This window comes from Stegodyphus dumicola, chromosome 7, assembly GCF_044657685.1.
Source record: "Stegodyphus dumicola isolate Sdum_Otavi_A_Nest chromosome 7, ASM4465768v1".
NCBI lineage: Eukaryota > Metazoa > Arthropoda > Arachnida > Araneae > Eresidae > Stegodyphus > Stegodyphus dumicola.
In genome coordinates, this window is record NC_140774.1 from 187,663,339 (window position 1) to 187,689,034 (window position 25,696).

The following is a 25,696-nucleotide window of genomic DNA, read 5'->3' on the forward strand; positions in this document are numbered from 1 at the left end:
TTGAGTGATGCGGATATCGTTTCAAATGCCACGGAAATAGAAGAGACAAAGACTTGAAACTGAAAACGTAAACCAAGAAGATACTGACAATTATATTAGTTCCGAGACAAAATTGACTTCTTTTGAAACTCTATTGAACTTCGTCGACCAAAGGGGATTCGAATGTAATAATAAAATAACACTTCAAAAAACACGTAGTGAAATTTGATAAATATTTTTACGTACCGAAAACAAACTAAAGTTACTAATTCTTTTAAAGAAATCAACAGATACAATATGCATGAAAATTGATATTTTGGATTATTCGGGTTTTCAATTATCCGTGATAACCTTTTCACTTCCTTATATGTACAAGCAAATGTTAGACTTATTACACACAGAAAACAAATAAAAGCATAATACGAAGATGGATCATTCCTATCTGAAAAGTCAATCAAAGGAATTAATTTACTGTGATTTAGTTCGAATTAGGTTAAAATCTGTAAATTCGAATACTCACTTTTGTTGAAGATGACCGATGTGTGTGCTTCGAAAACAAGAAATAATCAGAATAAAGTTTTCCGCGGATGAAAACTGTACAGCGATAAGATAATGGTATAAATAAACAATTACGATAACGATATAAATTAATGGTACAAATTCTAAAATTTCAAGAGAGAAGAGAAAGTGTTTCAGCAATATTATATAAAAAAGGTATTTATTCGTAAATACTAAAAAATATTAATTTTTTCCCGGTATTTTTATGCGATTAGGAAGAGCTATATTTATAGATTAATGAAAAGCAAATTCCAAACTGGCTTTCATTATGAATGCACCAACTGATCGCGTTGCCAAACATATATTTTTAATATTTTCATTTTCTTATTTTAAACGATACATATTAACCACTACGCATATTTCAATGAGCAGATTCGTACATATATTTTTAAAATACTGAAATTCCAAGGGCGTCAGACTTTCCTTATATGTGAAATATAAAGCAGAACTCTCTTCGTTTTTAAGTCCAAAGGGGCTTTGTCCCTGAGGGACTATTGTTTTCGTTTTGCGATTTTGCGTCGAATTACTCTGAAGGTCCGTTTCACTTTTAAAACTGTTGCCACCAAATATTATCGCCCTGTGTTATATTCGAAAAAAATTAAATAATAAAAAATCTGCATAAATGTATGTATATTGTGATAAAACAACGGTACCTAGAGCCATCCAGTTTTGAATAACGTAATCCTACTGCGAATATGGGCCTCTGGAAGCCCGCATTTGAAATTTGGAATTTGTTTTATTATCGATTTCATATTTTGTAAAACTTTAACGAATTTTTGATTAAAAACTCAAGAATTTCAAAGCGAGCAACGGCAACACTGTACAGAAAAAACATTTTTATCTCCAGCGTGTGAGACTCTGTATCAGAAATTCTAAAGATATGAAGAATTTAAAATTATTTTGCGATATTGCTCTTGAACTGAAATTTATGGTTTAAGTGTGAAGAATATAATATTAAATAAATAAAGGTAACACACAAAATGTTAAAAAAAACTCCCCTTTGGACGTAATTTAAAATCGGAATCCTTTCAGATTTTATTATATATTTTTTTAAATTTTAAATTTTGTTTTTTATTTATTTTTTAAATATAACATGGAAGAAAATCCTTGTTAACGTATTTTTTTATTGCATTTGGCAGTATTTAGATATCGAAATGCTTTTTATACATTATGTTAAGGAATTTTACATGAAACAACGTCATCGGATGGAGAATAATTTTACTCTTTATTTCGTATGTGTTTCTTTCTAGTTTCATCCCATCAGGAGGAAAATTTTAATCTGATTAGTTCTCGTTTAAACTATAAGAATCATTTCCTTTCATTAACGTGACCTTCAAATAACCACGAAATACGAAAGTAAACATATTTTTCTCTTGTTTCTAAAATTTCCTCGTATACAATGTAGTATGGGAGTAATAACGGAATTTAAATGATCAAATTTCATGGGAAAACACGCATATAATTTTAATGGAGGAACCCAGAACTTTAAATCAATCAACGGTCATGATATTCTTCATTTCATTACTTGAACCATTAGGAGATTTTTTTTTTTTAAGAATGTTTTTCCCGCTTTGAGAAAGGATTTATTCACCTCACGTTATCTCTTCCTTCTCGTTTTTTTTTTAGTCCAAAGGGATTTGAATCCCGAAGGACTATTAGTTTCGTTTTGGCATTTTGCGTCAGACTCATAAATGTCGGTTCACTTTTCAAACTGTTGCCACAAAATGTTAGAGTCCTGCATTATATTTGAAGAAATTAAATAATGAAAAATCTGCATAAATGTATGTATATTTCTCGTATTGTGATAAAACAACGGTACATAGAGTCATCGAATTTTGAATAACGTAATCCTCCAACGAATATGAGCATGTGGAAGACCAAATTTGAAATTTGAAATTTGTTTTATGATCGATTTCCTATTTTTTAAAACTTTGACGAATTTTTGATTAACAAACTCATGAATTTCAAAGCGAGCAATGGCAACGTTGTGCAGAAAAAACATTTTTATCTCCAGCGCGTGAGTCTCTGTATCGGAAATTCTAAAGATATGCTCGTTTTAAAACTATTTTGCGATATTGCTGTTGCACTGGATCTTATGGTTTAAGTGCGAGGAACATGATATTTAGTAAAGAAAGGTAACACACAAAATGTTAAAAAACGCCCCTTTGGACGTAATTTAAAATCTGAAACATTTCAGATTTTTTTTATGCTTTTTTTTTTCTTCTTTTTTAAATTCTTGTTGCCCCTTGAAAGATCCGCTTATAGAAAATAACTAGCTTTGTTTACCGTCCATTTTCTCTGAATAATTGGTATGTAATATAGATGCGTAGTCAAGGTCAGCTTGGCGCGTTCTGTTTCTATCTAACCTTGGTAAAATTACAAAAGGAAACGTACCACTCCTTGCGTGAGGAATCACTAAGACTGGATTATTCTGCACGCAATTGTAAAAACAGGTGAATATTATATAAACAGCTGTGTAACGCATGAAAGTAAACATTATCGAGTCACGCATGTAAGCATGACTGTAAATTATTTATTGTTATTAGATAGAATATCTACTGAGAAATGGCAACAGCTAGTTTTAGTAGTCGTTCTATTTACATTCATAAAAGGTGTACGATCAATACATGCGTTCGATGCAGTAAGAACGTCTGTTATGATATGCTCGTTTAAAAACAAGACGCTTGTAGGCCTATTAAGATGCGAGTACGATTTATCCTTTTTAGCTCAAAGGACGTTAGCCCAGAAGGGCTATTTGTTTTGGCATTTTGCGTTGGTTCACTATAAAAGTCTGAGTCACTTTTCAAATTGTTGCCACCAAATATTAGAGCCCTGCATTATATTTGATGAAATTAAATAATGAAGAATCTGCATGAATGTGTGTATATTTCTCGCATTGTGTAAAAACAACGGCACCTGGAGACATCGCATTTTGAATAACGTAGTCCTCTACTCGAAAATGGGCATCTGGAAGTCCAAATTTGGAATTTGCTCTATTATCTATTTCCTATTTCGTGAAACTTTAACGAATTGTATTGGATTGGATTATTCAATTACGGCAAAGCACACGAGGGCTATCTGCCTAAGAGGAGGGATGCCTTCGTGGAGGACTTTCTAAGGGAAACTGGCTCGTATACACGTTACACATGGGGAAAACCACGAAAACGCCCGTACAGCCAGCCCGTTCGCGGGATTCGAACCTTGGACCGAACTACCAGTGTTCAGCGTCTTTACCGCTCGGCCGCTGGTGGGCCCTTTAACGAATTTTTGATTAGGAAACTCGACGATTTCAAAGCTTTCCATTAACATTCGCTTGCATCTTCAGGCGCGGATATTTTATGCGTGAGGTTTTTTACATTTCTTACTCGTATTATGTTGGTGGCTAAACAGCGCAAAGATGTTACAATGTCTAACGGTATTTTACGTCGAATGTCTTTGAATGTCTGTATGACTTTTCAAATCCTGTTTCAAAACCCCCGTGAAAAAAAAAAAAAAAAAAAAAAAAGCCCCTTTAGGCTCAATATAAAATCTGAAAGCCTTCAGATTTTACCTTTTTCATATTTTATTAAATGTTCCTGTGTCTTTTGAAAACGTCTTATGAGTGATTAATTGAAATACAGAAAAATTTAACACTCAGAAGCAGTCGAAAACAAAATCCATCTAAACAGCATCAATTCGAAATCTATTTAACTTCGGTGTAACTCGTACTTAACTGCTGCTTTGTTACAAAAGAGAAGAACTGAAATGGATAGCATCTGCGCTGCTAAGTTGTGCTATCAACGCCGCCTCATACTGTCATCAAAACTAAATTAGCATTTAGATAATTGAGATGAATCTCTCAAGTACAGTAGAACCTCAATTTATCCTTCGCATCGATTTTCGCATTGGGCATTTGACGTTATTTATTCCATCATCCACAGTTACCAGAAGTATCGTTTAAATGCATTAATTGTACCGTCAAGATGGTATAGTGGTTAGGGGAGGTAAACCGCTGAGTTGGCTTCCGACCCAGGTATAGATATATCATGCAGAATTGGTTACCAACTCGGCGGGAGTCAACCACTAGCTACCAGGCTGCATCCCTGGGCAGTCCCGGCTGAGCAGACGACATTTATAAAATGCAAAAAAGAGATATACATATGCATACAAGGCACTTGAAGAAGAGTACAACAATTAGCAAAGAAATATATACATGTGCATACAAGGTACTTAAAGAAGAGTACAATCAAAATATATGTATACACATATAAATACAAACTCATATACAGATATATACACACTTACATACATAGATATTCCGAAACAAGTAAAAGTATACATACTCTCACTCATATTGATATATACACCCATACATATACGTTATCGTGATAGTTAAAGTTTACAAGAAGCATGCCATTGAGGTACGCGTGATCCTTAGTATAAATCAGGTACCATAAATAAAAGATATAAACATGTACAGATACATTACAGCATTCAGATACAGTACGAACTTTATGTATGAGAACCTGTCACAGCATAAATACAAAATTATATATTGTACGTACATATCACAAACTCTGTTGCTGACATATTGAACTAGCTTATATAGACTTTTATGACTACTACCTTCCAGTGTCAGAAGAGTAATTGCTTGTACAGTAGTCAATTATTGTTTTCAGTTTCCGGTGGGCAACTCTGTTACTTTGCAGATTCTGGAACCAATTTGGCCAGAATCTGGCTCCTGGTTGCTTGAGGCTGTTAAGTGCTGTGTGTGGTGGGCAGGAGAACACAAAATGATCTGGATGACCCTCCTCCCCACATTCACGGTTACCGTTCTCTCTCAAGCCAAAGCGGCAGAGGTATGAAGGAAAGGGCCCATGCCCAGTGAGGAAATACGTCATGTAATTGCTATTAGTTTGGATTGTTGTCTTGACCTTGGGAATGAGAGTATAAACACGTCTTCCTGTGGAGGTTTGACCCCAACGTTCTTGCCATATTCTTAGGAGCTGGATGCCCGATTCTTTAGGTCCGAGACTGGCTTAAGGGTTGGGACTTCTCGCAAAGTGGATGAATCCGCTGCTTCCTTTGCAACAACATCTGCTCTCTCATTTCCTTCTATTCCCGTATGAGCGGGCACCCAGATGAGTGAGGGTCTTTGCGAAGCAGGTACGTGGGTTAGAATGTCTCGAATGTTGCTGACGATAGGACTGCAAGAACGAATTCCAGCTATCGCAGCGAGGATTGAGGCTGAATCTGTGTAGATGATATTGCGCACTGTGGGATTATTCTTCAGGTGGAGAAGAGTTGCTCTGATTGCTATGAGCTCCGCCTGAAAGACAGAGTTTTCAGAAGCGAGCTTTCTTTTCCACTCATGCGTTAAAGCTCCTCCAGAAAGTATACAGAATCCTCTTCCCGTGGCCCCTGGAGTTTTAGAGCTATCAGTGAAAACACCATTTTCAAACCCCGAGTCCTGTGTTCTGTTAAAGTAGATAGTGTCCTCAAGGTTACTTTTAGCAGGGTGGCAGGGAGCTTGCGGTATGTGATGCTCATAATCAGGGAGTCTGACTGCGAACTGAAGGGCCCGGGTTCGAATGCCGGAGAAGGCATGAATGCAAAATTTGTCTGTCTCTTCATAGGATGGCAGCGGTGGCTGCCTATTAGGTGCCTCCATAATAAAATGGCCATCACTTTTGGCCTTAGGCGTGGCCAGTGCCGTTATAGGCAAGTGCCACCACTGGAAAAAAAATGTTGCATTAATTGTTTGTACACAACTTTTCTGTTGAAATAACCCACACGGATCGTCAGGAATGTTTTGAAATGAAATATTTGTTTATCATGTGTGTTACTTTCTCTTTCTTGCAAAAATTTGGCAATGCAGTGTCGCTGCAATGCTTCGCACGCAGCCTTCATCTCCTTATTGTTTTTGTGGCTGCTGTGACTTATCTCACTTGTCTGATATTAATATCAAAGCAAGTCCACGAAATTGATCGTGTCAAGGAGTGCAAGATTCCACCTGTCGTTGGCAACACCCTTGAGCACCATAGAGAGTACGACTTTGCTCAGTTCCGCCCCTCCCCCCAATTTTGATGGAGAGCACCCTAGGTGGGACAGGTCGTAGGGTTTCCCCCTTCTTCTCTTACCACAACCTCTCGAGAGGACTTTCAGCTCGCCTTATATTTAGAGTGCCCTCATGCCGCACAGGCAATATACTTTTACGAACATCCAGGCTATTGCCAGGATCCGAGCCCGTGCTCTTTGGTACGTCAGTGTTGCTAACCATTATCTCAGTAGGGCGGCTTATCTCTGTGTGCGTGTTACTACAGTCAAAAGTCGTTAATTCGGACACCCATAATCCGGAATGATCTATAATCCGTACCTCAAAGCTAAAAACTTTCTGCGTTGACGCATGAGCATAGGCGTTTAAGACTTTTACGACTGCGCATTTGCGTGTGCACAAGTGCAGAATACGTTTTCGCTGCGCATTTAATGTATAACGGACGGTGTAAGCTAAAATTATCTAATTATCTATTTCAGTTAATGTTGATGATTGCGTTGTTCCTTAATCTTCGAATTGGATCCAGCTTATTATTTTTTGCAGACTGTAAGAGCAATTTTATAAAAGTAAGCTTGAACTTTCGATTATGTCAAATAGAATTTCCGATGCTGGAGCTCCCAAAGGATCTACGAAAACGAAAGTATGTTTCGATGTCCATCAAACAAAAAGTAGAATTGCTCCAAGAAATGGATAAAGGCATATCCTTTGTTTATCTAACCGTTTCGAAATCCGTTTATCAATTTCACGCTGCTCTGCGCGGGGGGGGGGGGAACGTCGCGGCGCGCAATGAACTGGAAGTTAATCTGTCAACATTATCGTTATCTTCAAGGCAGATGTTTTTATTTTATTCGGCTTATAATTCCTTATTAAATGTAGTATTTCATCTCGATGTACTTCGTCTTTGATATTATTTAAATCAAATTCTTCGTCATTATAAATATCACGAATACAAATCAAAAATATTTCTGGTTGCAATTTTCCAATTTCGGCTATGCATAATGTATGCTTTACGCATGCGCGCGTTGAAAGAAATGTTTAATAAAGTAAACAAATAAATATTAAGCTTTTTTTTTTTTTTTTTTTTTGTAAATTTTGATACCCTTTAGATCATAATTGCTCATTATTTTATAAATTACGGTTTCATATTTTTAATTTTATAATTTCTGCATGCCATCTTACCAGATTTAAACTGATGATCTATAATCCGGAAAAATCGATAATCCGGAATCACCGAAGTCCCGACGAGTCCGGATTAAAGACTTTTGACTGTATTGTCCTTTCCAAATTTTACTTCATTTTAAGTTGTCGCAAATTTAATTCCATTAGTTTTCACTAGTTTAGACTTCTGCGCTGTTTCATCATTGCATTCGAATATCCCTTTTAGTCGACGAGGTTCAATAGAGTTTCGACAGAAGTCATTGCTGTTTCTCAAGACAAATTTAATTGTCTGTATGTTCTTCGTTTGTATTTCAGCAACACTTTCTGTTTCTTCTGCTCTTATAACATTCAAAACGATATCCGCATAACTCAAGTATTAAGCCCGATTAAGTCAAATGACCGTCCAACCTTTCCTCGATGTTTTCCCAATCGACATTTTCGAAGAATTTTATGCTTTCATTTTTTTGGCGTACAACTTCAGTTATTGCCTCGACTTTTTCACAATTATATAAACGTCCGAGTTGTATGTTAGGAAGAATCTTTCTCTATGTTCTTCTACCAGTGTTATTGGTTTTTCTTTCGACCAAGCTTTTGCTATTACGTATTATGGCATCCAGTAACATTCAACATTTCCCAGAACTTCATTCTTCTTCAGCAAGAATTATGAGAACACCGGAACGGTAAAATAATTTCACTGACGCTATTACACCTTGGGAAATCGACTGAATTAAATTAGTAGAATTTGGGGGCAAAAATTTAGCCATCATTAGATCAGATTTTAAAATGCTCTCGTTTGGGATGAGAATGTGTATTATCTAATAATAATACTGCTTCTTTCGTGACCGTTTACTTTTTAAAAAAATCCCTTACTTCAAGAACCTACTATTTAATCCTGAGCAATCTTGGAATATCTCTGTATTCATCCTTGTGTTTCTGGCGCACCAGAATGTAGGCACTGCCACGTACAGATAATTTGCACTCGAATGATCGACAGTACACTGTATATGCAAAAGACAGTACACTGTATACCTTGCATATTCGAATAATAATAATTGACAGTACACTGTATACTCTAATAATAATCGACAGTACACTGTATACACTGTATATGCAAAGGACAGTACACTGTATACATTGCATATTCGAATAATAATAATTGACAGTACACTGTATACTCGAATAATCATAATCGACAGCACACTGTATACACTGTATAATCGAATAAAAATAATTGACAGTACACTGTATACATGATTAATAATTGTATAGACGACTGTATGCGCAATCGCGACTCATAGAACTCGAGTCGTATTCTAAATAAATATTGTATACTACACAAAACTTTTAACGTCCAAGCAGGATCTAGACCAAGTTGTATTTCAAAGAGGACTTACACCGAGGTATCGCTGTAATTTTATTTTCCAATTGCCAATTTATTGCCATTCGGCAAACCGTAAAATATTCAATTGGTCTTCCAGATTTAACCTGCATCTTATTGATTAAAAAAACTAAACGATTTGAAAGAGATAATTGCAGTTTTTATCTCTCTTATTTCTAACTGAATCTGTGAAATCACACCAAGTGTACTCATTAAAATAATTACATGTTTTTTACTTCCTTGTACGAAGTAAAAAGGAAGTATTGTAATCGCGAAAAGTTTCAGGCAGCATATTTCAACGAAAATATCCATTTTGAACGCTATCGAATGCAATTTAACGATGTTTTTGCGTGATATCTGTACGTAAGGACAGAATAAAATACTATTTTCCTTCAAACAATTCTGAAGAGAATTTTTCGTGGCGTCTGTACGAACGTATGTACGTACGTGCGTACGTATCTCGCATAACTCAAAAACGAGTAGCCTCAGAACGTTGAAATTTTGTATATAGGACTGCTATAACATGTAGATGTGCACCTCGTATTTTGGTTGCAATCGGCCGCACCAAACGTATATAAATATATTTATATATATATCCACTCTGTTACTCGGCTCAGTGATCTCAGTTTCTTTACTCTTATATGTTTGTAAATTGTACATTTTTTTTTCCTTTAAAAATGATTGAATTATATTGTTTTTATCTTCCAGTTAAGGATTTTATGCCTTTAGTAAATCTGTGTGCAATATTTTTAGAATTATCAGCAATTTTAAAGTTGTTTAATTGCCGCTAAGCCTGTTTTAATGGCGGCCATTGATGTTTACATTTGGAACAGGAGACTAGTGGATTTGTTGCCAATCTAGAAAAACTTAGCTTCGCAACAACAAAGATAAAGCATTCATTTATTATTGCCAATTAAATCATGTTTAATTCTTTCTGGAATTTTTTCGAGGAAATAAGCGCTTGAGATTTAATTCTTAATTTTTAATATGGATATTTTGAGTTTTTATGTATTTTTGCCTTCTCGCGAAGTGAGAACTGAATTAATTAAATGAGAAATACTCAATCGTCTGTGAAAACTGTTTCTGTTTTGTTTTGTTTGCTTAATTTCTTTTATACATAGTTCTAGCTTAATTATAGTATTTGAATAGAACATGTGGCAACGATTAGATAATTCTTTAAATGACATACATTTTGTGCATTCTGAGTTATAATGTGAATGAAATATAATTCTGTTAAGTAAACCTACCGCTAGAGTGTCGCTATGGTAAACAAAGTGAATTTTAAAGAATGCATTTATTCTGTTGTGGTTTATGCGCTGTCGGCGAAGTAGGTTTAATTCAATCTAATAAGTTTAAATAAAATGCAAGAAAAAATGCGTATAATTTAATATTCCGTACAAGGAAGTGATGTGGTGTACACATCAGATTTTTTTATATAACGTTTTATATAAATGTTTTAGACTGTTGAATGCTCAAACATCTAGTTTGGAAAATGTATATTTTAAACTGTGCTCTTGAATTATTAATTCTTCTTGAATAAGAATGAAATTTTAAGTTAATTCTGTCTAGAATTCATTTAAAATACAATTTCGTAATTAAATTCTCGATCAAGTCATAAAAATCTAGGTTTTTTTTCACTATAATATTGTAACGTAAATTTAAATACTTTCGCTACTAAATTAAATTTCCAGTCCTCTCAAGCGTTCTGCGGATCCTGAATTTGTTCTTGCCCATACTTTTAAATCTTTTGCCTGTTTAGAAGAGTTTTGTTTGTAACTAGTGAATTCTATCGAATAAATAATTTTAAAATAGAAAATGTAATCCTTTTAATTTTACAATTAAACTGAGAACACTGTATATTTTCTTCAACTCAAACTTCCAGCTTTACACTAAAAGATGGAGCTTTTCTTCTCATCTATTTTATAACAAACTTCTAAGTTTGGTGCTACTTTGGTAGACGGTTGCACGGATTTTGGCGATTTTTTGGCGATTTTCCTTTGGCGAGTAATACAACTTATGGTAAACCCATTGCTGGATAAGTTATTTATGGTAACCGATACTTTGTTGTCATTTTATTTAAAAAATAGTGCGTTTTATTGTGCATAAATTCCGTGTTTAAAATATTATTTATGGCTTTTAAATATTAAAAATCAATTTAATTTTGCATTTTTATTTGAAATAAAAATTTTATTGTTTATCATATTTTATGAAATTTTATGTTGTGGATGATGTAATCAATGACGTCACCTTACTTTAAAAGCAATTCGTTTTAATATGTATAAATTTAATCTAATGTTTTAAACATTATTTATGGCTCTTAAATATTAAAATACAATTTAATTTTGCATTTTTTTTTAAAAATGATTGTATTATGTATGAATTTTTAAATAATTTTAATTCTAGCCATGATGTAATAAGCTCTTTTATTGGTTATAGAATATTTGTGCATTAACGAGCTGTAATCAGCTCCCTGATTGGTTACTGACAATTTGTGCATTTCCGCGCCATTTTAAAATTTAATTTATATCTTCGAATTCCTTCAAAGATGTCTTCAAAGATATTATCTAAATTATGATTTTGATTTTTTTTGTGGGACTTATCAATAAACAACAGGTTAAACACTCAAAAAAATGTAAGTACATATTTTTCTTTTATTTTATAATTGTATACTTCAATTTTTGTTCAAAAAATTAATACACTCTTTTCAGAAATTGCTGAGATAATTATTGTCCATATGTTTTAATGTTAATTATATTCTATATAACGTATTTTAAAGTATTTGAATTTAATAATATTCTAATTCTTTTAAATGTTGGTATGATGGTTTTTAATTCGATATTCAATTTCAGTAATATTTAAATCTAATTAAACGTTGGCCCAATTTTTTTATAGCCGTGTTTTTATTCTCTTCTTTGCTATATGAAAGTAATAATAACCTTACTTTAGTATTTTATACTCATAGTAAATGTATTTATTTACACTTGCCTGCCATCTTAAAAAACGACATTTTCAACAAAAAAATTAATCCATTATTTCTAACGATATTTATTTTTTTTTTTTAAGTTTCGAATACTTTACTATGCGTAAAAACAGCGTTTTTCAAGATGGCTGACGTTTGTAGAAATCGCGCCAACAATTGCGCCAACGTAAATCGCCAAAAATCCGTGCAACCGTCTACCAAAGTAGCACCCTAAGTTTTGATATCTTTAGTGTCCGTATGCACTTTTACATGTTTTGATAAAATGGTGGAAATCGAGAATTGTAGTATGTGTCATACAGATATATCGCTTTGAGAAACTGATCTACGTCATGATGGCTTCTCTAATGTGACTTTATAATGAGATGTCAGAAAATAGTAGTTTAATGCTAAAAAACAGAGAAAAAAATAATAAAAAAATATCACTCTATTTTTTATTCTTGATTCTAATCGAAAAAACGTTATTCTAATCAGAAGTAATATTCGACAAATATTTATTATTAATATGATATAATATGTTAGTTTTTTTAAACTTCGGCAGAATTTGAAAAATATGTTGTTGTGACTAAACTCTCGATCGTCTGATACGAGTGCTAGCCCACGAGATTCATTGCGATAAGGAGGCAATATTGCTCCTGCCGTTTGTTAAGAGCACTGAGCACCATACAAAGCGACTTTGCTCAGTTCTAGCCCCCCCCGAGTTTTGAAGGACTGGGGGGACTGATCCGAGAATCTCCCACCCTTCTTACCCTACCACGAAGCTCTCGAGAGCAATTTCGGCTCGCCGCGTATTTTGAGTGCCCCCATGCCGCTTAGAAACTATACATTTACAAAAATCCATGCACAAACTAGGTCCTTTCGGTTCGACAGTCAACATCGCTAGCCATTATTCCCGTTGGGAGGCGAAAGATATGTTCTTTGAAGCAGCTGATCTTTTCCAGTAGTACTTCACCACTTTTTTGTATGATTATATGTCTCGATATTTGCTCATGTTTAAAAAATAGATAAGCACTTGTACACAAACCGCCTTGAGTTCTTTCATTAATTTTGAATACAGAACCATAAAAAATAGATAAGCATTTGCACACAAACCGCCTTCAGTTCTTCCATTAATTTTGAATACAGAACCATAAAAAATAGATAAGCATTTGCACACAAACCGCCTTGAGTTCGTCCATTAATTTTGAATACAGAAACATAAAAAATATATAAGCATTTGCACACAAACCGCCCTGAGTTCTTCCATTAATTTTGAATACAGAACCATAAAAAATAGATAAGCATTTGCACACAAATCGCCTTGAGTTCTTCCATTAATTTTGAATACAGAACCATAAAAAATAGATAGGCATTTGCACACAAACCGCCTTGAGTTCTTTCATTAATTTTGAATACAGAAACATAAAAAAATAGATAAGCATTTGCACCTAAACCGCCTTGAGTTCTTCCATTAATTTTGAATACAGAACCATAAAAAATAGATAAGCATTTGCACACAAACCGCCTTGAGTTCATCCATTAATTTTGAATACATAAACATAAAAAATAGATAAGCATTTGCACACAAACCGCCTTGAGTTCTTCCATTAATTTTGAATAAAGAAATAGCTTTTAGAATGTAAGTGGTACTTAAATATGACTAGAGCAGTCACCAGTGATGCAGCTGCATAAATATTCGAATGGAATTTCAAGTACGGTAAAGGGGTTAGTGACTGCTGTGCCGGAGGTCCTGGGTTCGAATCTCGCAGAAAGCATAGATGTAATAAAGAGACCACCGCTTTCGGCCGTGGTAGTGGATAATGCCTATAAATGGCAACAGCCCACCATTCGGAATTCTAGTCAATTCTTTGCATATTAAATTGCCGTGTACAAGACAAAAGAAAAACAGGCAAATTTAGTTTGCTCAAGTTCGCATTTGGGTGGCATACGCTCAATGCTAAGTTCAGAGTATAATTTTATACGGTTCAACCTAGTAGACACACACTGTTAATATTTTTCCTTTGCTTTAATCGTAATCAATCGGATTATAAATCTTCAATTTCTTGTGTCAAACACGTATCGGATGTTCTTTCAAAAATTTCAACAGACGCAGAGATTGCTGAACTTGTGCTTTTATAAATTTCGTAATTCTGAAACGCTGATCTTTATTCTCTACTTGCATGTGCTAAAAATGTTTCTCTGAAAATAAAGAGTTCAATAGCGCCTGACCGATTTAGAGATATCAAAAATTGCCCGAGGAAATGAAATGTCTGCAAAAGATACTGATAAATACTAGAAACAGGATGATTCGTAAGCTTCAAGCGGAACTGAGAGAGAAAGAATTAGATTCTTCTTAGTTTCGTAACAGTTCCTCTTTATCGTTGATAAATGTTAACGTTGCCGGTGTATAGGACGACTTCACATGCATGAAAATTTTGAATCTTGGCATGTGTTTTTTAAGAGGGAAAAAAATTTTACTTTTCCCTGCCCCATATAAGACAGTCTTATGTATTGAATGGATTCCATAATAAAAATTAATTCAATGGTCTAAACACCTATTTTACTAAAATTAAGTGAGTAAGTACGTATAAATTAAAAGATAAGCAATGTATTATTTTAATATACTTTTCATACAATGAATTGCAGTTTCAAGATGGGTATAATTTACAGACGGTCGTTTTAAGAGAAAAATCACGTTTCGATGTTTAAACTGACTTAAAAAAAACTGATGTGGACATCACATGCTTTCCTTCTACGACCTATTAAATTATATATATTTTTGCTGCATTTCATTCAAACTTATATCCTTGAATTTCACTAGAGATATATTTCTCATTCAATTAATTCAGGTCTCACTTAGCGGCAAGGCAAAAACACACATATAAAAACCCAAAATATATTCATTAAAAATTGAAAAATATAGCCAAGCATGAAACACCAAATAAGGATAAAAAGAGTTAAATTTTTTTTCTACAATTAAAATTAGAGTTTCTGCGTAAAAACAAGAACTTCGGCCAAGAGACAAAAAAAAAAAAAAAAAAAAAAAAAAAAAAAAATTCTTGGTGCACAAAATTGAAAGTTTACTTTTGGTCTCACTTCACAAAAAGACAATGAATTTGCTGCAGAAACTGACCCCTTGACTTTCTCTTTTCTATATTTTCGCCATCGGGTGTGATTGCTTCTCAATCCACTTAATTACCGTCCGCGAATTGCCTTAGGGCATAAAATTGAGCTATAAAAATTCTATTTAATTGTTTGCCAGCATTGAAAGAAAGTTGCGACTTGTTTTGAAAATGAGGCTTAAAAGGTTACCATCGAGGATATTGCGTTTGGCATCAGTTGTACCATTATTAGCAACTTTATCGCCTGCGCCAACAAAACGGAAAAGTACCAAATAAATAAGTAGTTATTGTGCACTACACGCAATGGCATAATCGATAGTTTTGTAAATGTTAGAATAAAAATCGTGTTATCGAAATATGCACGAATCGATAAAAATAAAATCAAAATTATGGTTATCGATATTTCAAATCGAAATAAACTTATATAAAGTGTTATAAGAGGATTAACGCGTATTTATTAGCGTGTTCGAATTGAAATCGTTTTTGAAATGCTATATGATGTATTTGGGGTTATTGTGTAAGTGAGAAAACTTGTTATAACAGTACTTAATTAATAGGACTACCTGTACTTAACCCTCTGGGCGGCCAGGGTTTTCGCTAAGAGAGCACAAATTTCCCAAAACTACTATGAGAAGAAATTATCTTTTTTATTTTAATGTAAAAACTCTCCTGGTATTTCATATCTGGGTTTGTTTTCATTTGATATATTGCCTTAATTTCGTTCACATATTTTAATATGCACGTATATATACGTTCTTACAGATATCACAATAAATATTCTAAGCCGTATATATACGGCCTTGCCGCTTATTAAGACATTTTTCAGCTTTGCTTTTTCTCGAAATCGGATTCTGGAACCTGCTATGCAAACTCGTTTTTATTTATCAATTGTTACAATGCTCATCTTTTGGATGTCCTTCTAAAGTAGGCCAACGAATCACTCATGCGTATATTTTAAAAATCGGCGAGGCAAGAGAATAAAAAATAAATAAAAATAAACAATAAGCTACGCCCATCGCATTTTTAACGCTTTCTATAAAGCTTGCGGCACGAATTATTCAAGGAATGATGCAGGTAAACATACGCTACATAACTCTAAAATGCATTAAATGCATAATGAGATATTTTCAGCTTACGGCAGAGTTACCAATAAATAACGTCATTTTGGAGTAATCGCAAACTAAATAAGACAATTGTACTCCGATTTATACCCCAAAGGCGCGTTAACACAGAACGGCTATTAGTCTCGAGACTGGTCACTTTACGTCGGTTCACTTTAAATGTCCGCTTCATTTTTCAAACTGTTGACGTTTGAATATATCGCCCTGTATTACATTTAAAGAAATTAAACAATAAATCTGCATGAATGTATGTATGTTTCTCGCACTGTGAAAAAACAATGCTACTTAAGAGTAATCAAATTTTGAATAATATAATCCTCCACCCGAATATGGGTACCTAGAAGACCGAATCTTTAATTTCGAATTTGTTTTATTACCTATTTCATATTTTGTAAAAATTTCATGAATTTTTAATGAACACGCTCAAAGATTTCAAAGTGAGCATTGGCAACACCGCACAAAAAAAAAAAAAAAAAAAAAAAAGTTCTAGCACGTGAGATTGTCTATCGGAAATTCTAAAGATATGCCGTTTTTCTGCTTTTAAATATTTTGTGATATTGATGTTGAATTTTATGTGGCATAAGATTTTTGAAGCCCAAGTACTCTCGAAAGAGTAAGTGTTCTCGAACGTCGAGTAAGTGTATCCTAAATGCTCTCGAACGAATAAGGGAAAAAGAGTCCCTTTGGGGCGTTTTATACCCCTTTAGGGCGAAATATGATATCTGAAGTCTTTCAGATAATTTTTTTGGTACTTTTCCATTTCGTCGGCGCAAATCTCGCCAAGCAGACTTTATTGGCGACAACATGCAATATACACAAATAAAAAATGTTAACGAATGTTAGCTCTAAGAATTTTTTATTTTGAAGGCATACACATTTTAATATTTTTTAAAATTTTGTAAAAAGTCAATAAATAAAGACAATAAATTTGTAAAAAGACGTTAATTTAAGAATTTGCTATGCTTTCATGGTTCAACATCCTGATTCGCAGTTTTTTATCACATGACCCGTGATGAGTGAGATGAGTGATCTCATCTCACGTAAACTACGCTACAAAAATGTAATTCTCTCAGTAATTATCTACATTAATTTCAAGTTAAATCTTCATTTGGAATATATGTTTAAATGCAAGAATTATTTCAATTCGTACGAATAGCTTACTCAGAAATTGTGTAAAACCGCAGTGTTTTACTTCGCTAGTGCATTCTCATTAGAATGGATGAATTTAACCCTTGACTTTGCCATTTTTATATTTTCGCCTTCGGATGAGCTGTGTGATTGCATCCTAATTGACTTAATTACGGCGAATGTCCTTAGGGCATAAAATTTAACTATCTTGTAAAAATTCTATGTAATTGTATGCCAGTATTGAAAGAAACAATCAATCTGATAAGAAATGGCTGCGACTTGTTTTGAAAATTGAGGCGTACATTAAGTTTGGCATCGATTGTACCATTTTTGGCGAATTTATCGCCTGCGCCGGCAAAATGGAAAAGTACCATTTTTTTTTCTTTTTCCCATTTTTTTAATACTCGGAATCTTATTCGAAAATGTTCGTCGGAAATGTCCAGTTTGTTGTTACTTTAACTGACTCACAACCAAGAACATTGTCCGAAAGGTATACTATAGAAGAGAGATTCGATATTACACTTTCAGGGTGGGATAAGGGAAAGGATGCACACATTCAGTTACGTCTTGCGCAGGAATCGAAAACACTCTTTGTTTAGGGCCAACAATCACTCCTTAGTTGAATACTATAACCATTCAGGGCGGATCCACTTTTTAAATTAACGCTCGTATTTTTATTTTCGAGTACGTATTTTTGAAAACCTCCAGGAAGTGTTATTGTTGCCAATTAACAATCATATTTATCGTTATAACTGACCACCACTTTTAATCTGCGATGTATAAGATCTTTCATTTATCTCCAATGTTATGAAAGTACATTTCAATGGGCCCGGGTCCAAATGATGAAGAAGGTTTGGACATTTGTAATCGCATAGTGTCTTTATGGCATGGGAGCACATGAAATACAAGAAGAGACGAAGTTAATCAATTAAAAATTGGCAAAAAGCAGGAAGAAATGCGATAATTCTTTATAAGCATAGTTTTAATTTTATTCAATAATAAAATTTTATGAGTTGGCAACAAAAGTTATTTTTTATCTAAGAAGTGAAGTGGAATCTTTACATGATTTTTTTTACGTTCATATATTTTTTATATTTAAAAATATTTTTCTTTTAAATTTTTAAAAGTTAATTCTTCTTTGCAGTTTTAAGAGTTTACTCGAAGTACTTAAACTATAAGCTCCCCTTTCCCACTCATGAATTCAATCTACAGAAAGCACTGCATGGACAGTGCATTTATAGTCTGTGTATATCGAGCAAGTTCTTTCGGAAAATCTCCGCAAAGAATCGGGCGTATCTAGGTCAAATGCGTATGAATAATGATAAGAAACATTTCCAAAATAAAAAACTGAAAACCTCATTCAAATCAAAAGCTAAAACGGAATCAAAACGGTACAGAAGGAAGTGCTAGTACCTTGAATCGAAGAAATTTCTAGACAAGCTTTAAATATGGAAAACGAAAACGCTAGTTTTGATGGATGAGTTGCACTGCCCATAATACCTTTCCCAAGTATCTGTGGTGTTGTCTAAAAGAAATCCAAATACAATAGGTTACATTTGTTTTTGGACACTTGTATGTGTGAAATTTATTTGCATAGATCTTGGTCTAAATATTAAACATAGATTTAAAGTTTCTCTTTTTTTTCTGAAGAATTATTTCTTCTCCATTTTAAGCTTTGTTTGGTGTAAAATAAATATCATCAAACTATTTTTTGTAATAAAGTAATTTGTGAAAAGTGTTAATAAGTAACTTAATTCGGACACTCCAAATTTTTAACTATATGAATTAATAAACAATGTTTCTTCTTGTTATAATATTTTATTTTAAAAGAATGCACATCACAAGGATTATCGTCTGCTTTTGAGAATTATTATTTGTTTAGCAAAATACAGAATTAGCACAAATGATTCATTCGTTTTAAAAAAGGCTATATTTTTAAAAGTATTTTACATACACGCATGAAAAATATATAAAAAGAACCACAAACTCACCAAGTTTACCATCCTCTGCAAATATTAAGTATGTGCCCATTTGGTGACACGACGCACGTCCAGACGATAATCGAGCTCATTCCATACATTTTGCAGCATTGTTGTCCAGACATTCGTCCTGACAATTGACCAGATGTTTGGAATACCACAAAAAACTATATGGAAGATTTTATGTCAATGATTGCATTTCAAACCGTACCATAGAGGATTAAGCCCGCATCAATTAGATTTTTGCGTCAGTATTGGAGGATGAAGATTTCACCACCAAGATGATATTCAGCTATGAAGTAGCGTTCCACTTATCCGGGAAACTTGGTGAAACAGTGAAAAAAAACTTGGTGAGTTTGTGGTTCTTTTCATAAATTTTTTATGTGTGTACCCGTTATATTTTTGAAAATATAACCATTTCAAAATGAAAGAATCATTTATGCTAATCCTGTATATTATATTAACATTTTCATATCTGAGCGCCGCCTGAGATGACCACTGACCTGACTTTGTTGTAAAAGTCTTACCCTGGCAGAAGGAAATATTTCCTCCATGTAAAAATATAAATATAAATATTACATGGGCATACAAGGCCTGTGTATAAGGATAAATATGTTGATTACAAACACTGTCTTGTACAAGTTACATATGGTAAACGTTTAGAAGAATCGTTTAGTTTAGAAGAATCGTTCAGAAACGTTTAGAAGAATCATTTAGGAAACATGGATACAATGGGCTATTAGTAAAAATGAAATTCTTTGTCAACAAGGAAAATCGTCTGGTCTTCACAAAGTCTACAGCAAGAAAAATTTTATCATATTGGAAAAATATTGTATTTGCAGAAAAGTCAAAATTTAATACATCATGACGTGTCATGTGTAAAATCATGACAGCTATGTGTACATTTAAAACATTATCTGAATTCATATTTACAATACTTTTACTTATCTATGCTTATATTGCCTGTGTATAAGCATAGATGTGTTGATTACAAACATTGTTTTGTACAAGTTACATATGATAATTACATAAAATCATGACAGCTTTGTGTACATTTAAACATTATCTGAATTCATATTTACAATACTTTTACTGAGATAATCAAAGTAAACTTGTAATTCATTTACACATTGACTGGATTTCCAATATCATTTAAACTGCTTTACAATATTATTTTTATCAAGTACATACAAACTGGATAGTAATAGGCTTACATTACAATAGTTTTGCTCTTAGAGTCCTGTTACTATTCTACGGGGTGAGCTATTTTTCAGTTTCATATTTGAAGTGAACATGGCAAGAGGCTACAAATTAGTGACCAATTCTGCTGGAAATTTAATAATTTTAATTAAAGTTGGTAAAGGCATTCGAAATATTCAGAAAATGCTATATGTAAAGCTGTTAATTATCTTGGACGTCATAAAGCGAAGGAAATTGTTGAAAATGTCACTACATTTTCAACAATTTGTCTTGACCGCAATTTAAGCTAGTATCATGAAATCGCAGATTTATTCTATGAAAAATCAAACAAGACATCAAAATTAGTATGGTAAAATGTTCTGTAAATTTAGAAAAACGGTTTGCAATAAAATTTTTCCCTGAAACTTTTATTATTTACGTGTTCTGCCCTAATGCATTACACGAAAGGGATGATTGCCTTCGTGGAGGACTTTTAAGGGAAACTGGTTCCTTTACCACTCGGCCACTGCTGGCGCCTGACACGTTTAGAAGAATCATTTAGGAAACATGGATACAATGGCTATTAGTAAAAATGAAATTCTTTGTCAACAAGGAAAATCGTCTGGCGTTCACAAAGTCTACAGCAAGCAAAATTTTATTATATTGGAAAAATATTGTATTTCAAGAAAAGTCAAAATTTAATACATTTGTGCACAAATAGAGGAATTAATATGTAGCAAAAGCGGGATTAGGAATTGAATCTAAAAACCTTCTCGCCTGCTGTTATGCAAGAGAGAAGGAGAGGTATAATGTTCTCTGCATTTGGAATAAGAAATTTAGTGTATATCGAAAACAATACAGGTTTACTATAAATATATAAATACTCTTAATGAAAACCTGAAAGCATCTGCAAGGAAACCTGGAAAGCAAAACATTGAAATTCTATCAAGAATAACGATCTTAAGCATAGAACTAAACATTCTCTTGAGGTTACTATGCTACTGTCTTTAACCTGAAGTTATCAAAACTTCTCCATATCCTTCGGACTTAAATCATATGGAACATGTATCGAGATGGAGAAAAAAATAAGGAAGAATAATACTTCTTCGAATACTGAACTAACAGCAATTCTTACGTAAGAATAGAACAAACAGAATGGTCTTACACGAAAAAAGTTGAATCCTTACCAAGTCTTACGAAGAATGTAACCTTAGCTGAAGGATGTCCAGCAAAATATTGAATATTCCTTTATTTTCACGCTTTTATTAAATATAAATTGCTTTTTAAGTGTCCACATACTTATGTGAGTTCATTTTCAGAACGTTTTGAATAAGCTTATTTTTACCAAATTGTTTTCAGTAGTTTATTTCAAAACAAGCAGATTTTAAGATAAAAGATCAGACGTATATGTGAAAAAAAAATGAAGTCATTTTTGCTGGTATTTAGTAACTGATATTTGCTAATAAAATTGAAAAAAAAAAAAAAAAAAAAAACAAGTGTCCCAAAACAAATGTTAGCCACGGCACATAAATGTAGCACATAAAACTGAAAAACTGGTCAATCAGTTTATTTTAAGTACTTGTCCAAACAACTAAATTACTGTTTCAGCTTCTGTAATATAAGTATTTAATTTTTATATATATATATAATGTATCAGCTTTAGTCGTAGCTTAATAATCAGACGATAAGTTTAAAAAACAGGATCCATTTATTATTATTCAGGAGAAATAGCAGTTACAAAAATCAGATATCTAGAGTAAATAAAAAGAATTACTAATAACTTTTTGTATGAAGTTTACTGCATCGTGACATTTAAGAAAAAGCCCCGATATTCCTTTTGCGAGTCTTTTTATAGCCTCTGGAAAGGCGGAGCTTCCAAGAAATGACGTCAGCCAATCCAGTTCGCTTTAAATATCTCGAGAACATTCTATAACTGTGCGTGTAGAAAAGGCGGGATAAACAACTTGACTACCGGGCTGTGGATTTAATTCCACGTAATTTCAAATAAGAGAACGTCGCCATTAAAAATGAAAAGAACATACAGTTAGAATTTAAGTGTATTCTTGACTATGGAATTTTATTATTACAAATATGTATATATATATATATATATATATATATATATATATATAATTTACCTTTTTTTTACATATATGTAGTTATTTAACTCTTTTATTATAAAAATCTTTGTTCCATCGAATCAACTTCTTGACATATACAAATATTTGTACTCATCCGGTGTAATACATTGTTCATACAGTTATCTAACTTTCGTAATATAAGTGTTTATTCCAATATAGTAAATATGCCAACCTAACACATGAAATAGCAATAACAATGTTGCATAATGTCTATATATTTCTGTAGTGTAAAAATATTTCTTTCACATTGATTGTCATCACTTAAATGTATCACATTTGACTTAATTATACACCAAATGTAGTATTCATTTAATGCACTGCCAAATGCATATATGTGTATACATACAATATAATTTCACTTATATATAGTACTGATTTATGTTATAAGAGTGGTCATATGTATTACTGTGTTATTCAAAATATCTTGTAACAAAAGTAAATAATATGTACTGAACAACAGGCCTTGTATGCCAATGTAACTGATTTCCGCAGAAATGACGTTCAATTTCGTACGGCAAGAACTAGGACGGATGTCATCTTCGCGGTGTATAGTTATCTGCATTTCATTTCTCATTTATTAACAATGCTGAAATCCAAATAGTATAGAAAATTTTATTAAAAAACATTTGGCTAATATTTAAAAAAGTAATTTATCTCCGCCTTTTTTAAAATCTTTCAAAGCGGTCCATGAATTTTCCTAATCTTTTTTTTTCATACACAGATTTATTACACCATGCATGGCCATTTTTGCGCGTGTTTCCAATTCTTGATCAGAAATAATTAACTGGTTAGGTTTTAAAATGGCATTATACTTAATAACAAAAATAAGTTAAGAGCAGAAATTAACAATAGAATTAAAATAGCTTATAAATGCTTCTTTTAGCTCAGAAGACAATTAAGATCTGATTTTATAAGTTTCAAAACAAAATTACGAATATATAAGACTTCGTGGAGGATGCTACTTGTTTTACTTTATCTAAGTGAAAGGTAGACTTTAAACAAAGCGCGCAACGTTCATTGGACATGTTTGAGAAAAAATTGTTCAGAGCAATTTTTGGTCCAGTACAGGAAAGGGATGTTGGAGAGCAAGATATAAGTTTGAACTATACAAGTTTTATAGCACACAAATAGCACAAGTCATCCGTAGTAATAGATTAAGATGGCTGGCCCATATTTGGGAAACCCGCAAGATAAACCCAATAAGATCTTGGCATTCAAAAAAAAGTGAGGGATCCCGAGCTAAAGGAAGACCACCTTCTAAATGGTTAGATGACAATAAAAAAGACGTAAAAACTTTGAAAAATAAAATCTGAAGAGGAGTTCCTGCAGTTAGAAGACGCTGGAAGGAGCGCGTAGTTGAAGCAGCTAAGGCCTGTAAGGGGTAATTGTGTTCGTGGAAGAGGGTTTCAAAAAGACACGACAACGGTTCAGTGTTTGGTTTTTGAAGGAAGACATGAAATTTAAAATTTTGTTCCTGATTTTAGGTACCTAGACTGGAAAAAAAATATATTTTACACTTTTTAGTATGGAGGCCTCTTACCTGAAAGTGGATGTTTGGAGTATATATCCCCTTTGCCCTGGATCTACTGAAAAGGTGCTGATGCGAACAGATTCGCAGCTTTACAGATTTCTGTTCAGATATTCTATTCAACTCAGCTGCATGGGCAAAAGCTATTTTTGGAAATAGTTGTGACTGGTAGCTAGCTTTGGATTGGAAATTGCTTACCTTACCTGGGGGCCTCTTTCCTGAAAGTGGATGCTTGTAGTATTTGTACCCTTTGCCCTGGCGTAAATCAGGCTCTACTGAAAAGGTGCTGATGCGAACAGATTCGCAGCTTTACAGACGTCTGTTGAGATATTCCATTCAGCTCAGTTGCATGGGCAAAAGCTATTTTTCTTCCTGCTTACATTAAAGTGAAAGTGAATTTCATGCAACGGAAATTACAGTACTTGTTGAGTGGAGGTTTGCGGAACACGATTTTGTGTTATTTCAATTGATTGCATTTAATTTGCTCAAGGCTAGAATTTTATTCATACACGGTATGCTGCAAAGCATCGCATGCGCTACCACAGAAACGTGCTTTTATAAAAGGTACAACCACGTGTGCATTTAGTACTTTGGAAGCCCCTGAAAATAAGCTCTCGCATAGAAATGGTTAAACTTGCATGGGAACAAATGAATTCAATCAACACTGAATACTTGCTGGCATCAGCTCTTTTCAGTGTGTGTCAGCAATTTTAAAGGCTTTCCACCTACTGAAAATGAAGCCAAAGAAACTTTACGATTTGCAAAAGCAACTGATGGCGTAGGATTTTCAGATATGGAAGACGAAGTCAAAGAATTAATCAAGAAAATGATGATTTAGAAAAGAGGAGTAAAGATTTAGATGATCTTACAACACCAGCCGACAGAGATAGCAGCAATAGTGAAGCAATAGTGAAGAGACAGCACAATAGTGAAGATAGAACGCCTTTTAACTTCCAAAGATATAAGGTATTTTCTCCTTCCTTTCTACATGCCATTTTAGTGTAACGATAGTACACTTGGCGCTTATTCGAGAGGTCCAGGTTCGAATCTCAGCTAGGACATTGCTCATTTTTCCCTTCTCCAGCATAAAAAAAGGTCCTAATGACTGACTCTACAAAGAAATTAAACGAATTGGTAAAATAAAGCCCAAGAGCTGTCTGATTTTGCAATGAAGCTTTACCAAATGAAGATTGCAGAAGACATTTATCAGAGGCATTAAAAAACACCGAGCTCCTTACTGCGAAACTTTTTAGAGTTGTATCAGTCATTCTTTCCACGCAAAAATCGTCAACGTTTTCACCAAATAGGAGTATTATGTGCTACTTATTAAGCAGTAGGCTATTTGCACACTGCTTATACGCAGTGGTGAAGCGAGAGGCGCCGTGGCGTCCGCTCCGGGCGGTATTTTTCATATGAAAAACGTTATGAAGGTCAT

General features: G+C 33.5%; 1 protein-coding gene across 2 annotated transcripts in view; it reads right to left on the bottom strand.

Annotated features, from left to right (window-relative positions):
* The window catches only part of LOC118185852 (aldehyde dehydrogenase, dimeric NADP-preferring-like), a 125,075-nt gene that overhangs the window by 93,800 nt on the left and 5,579 nt on the right, over nt 1–25,696 (bottom strand). The window contains exon 1 of one of the 2 annotated variants that reach the window (XM_085821173.1): nt 500–521. The exons of the other annotated variant lie outside the window; for it this stretch is intronic. The gene's annotated coding sequence lies outside the window, so the exon portion shown is untranslated. Of the gene's footprint in view, nt 1–499; nt 522–25,696 lie in introns of those variants that run through there. 2 annotated transcript variants of the gene reach the window in all.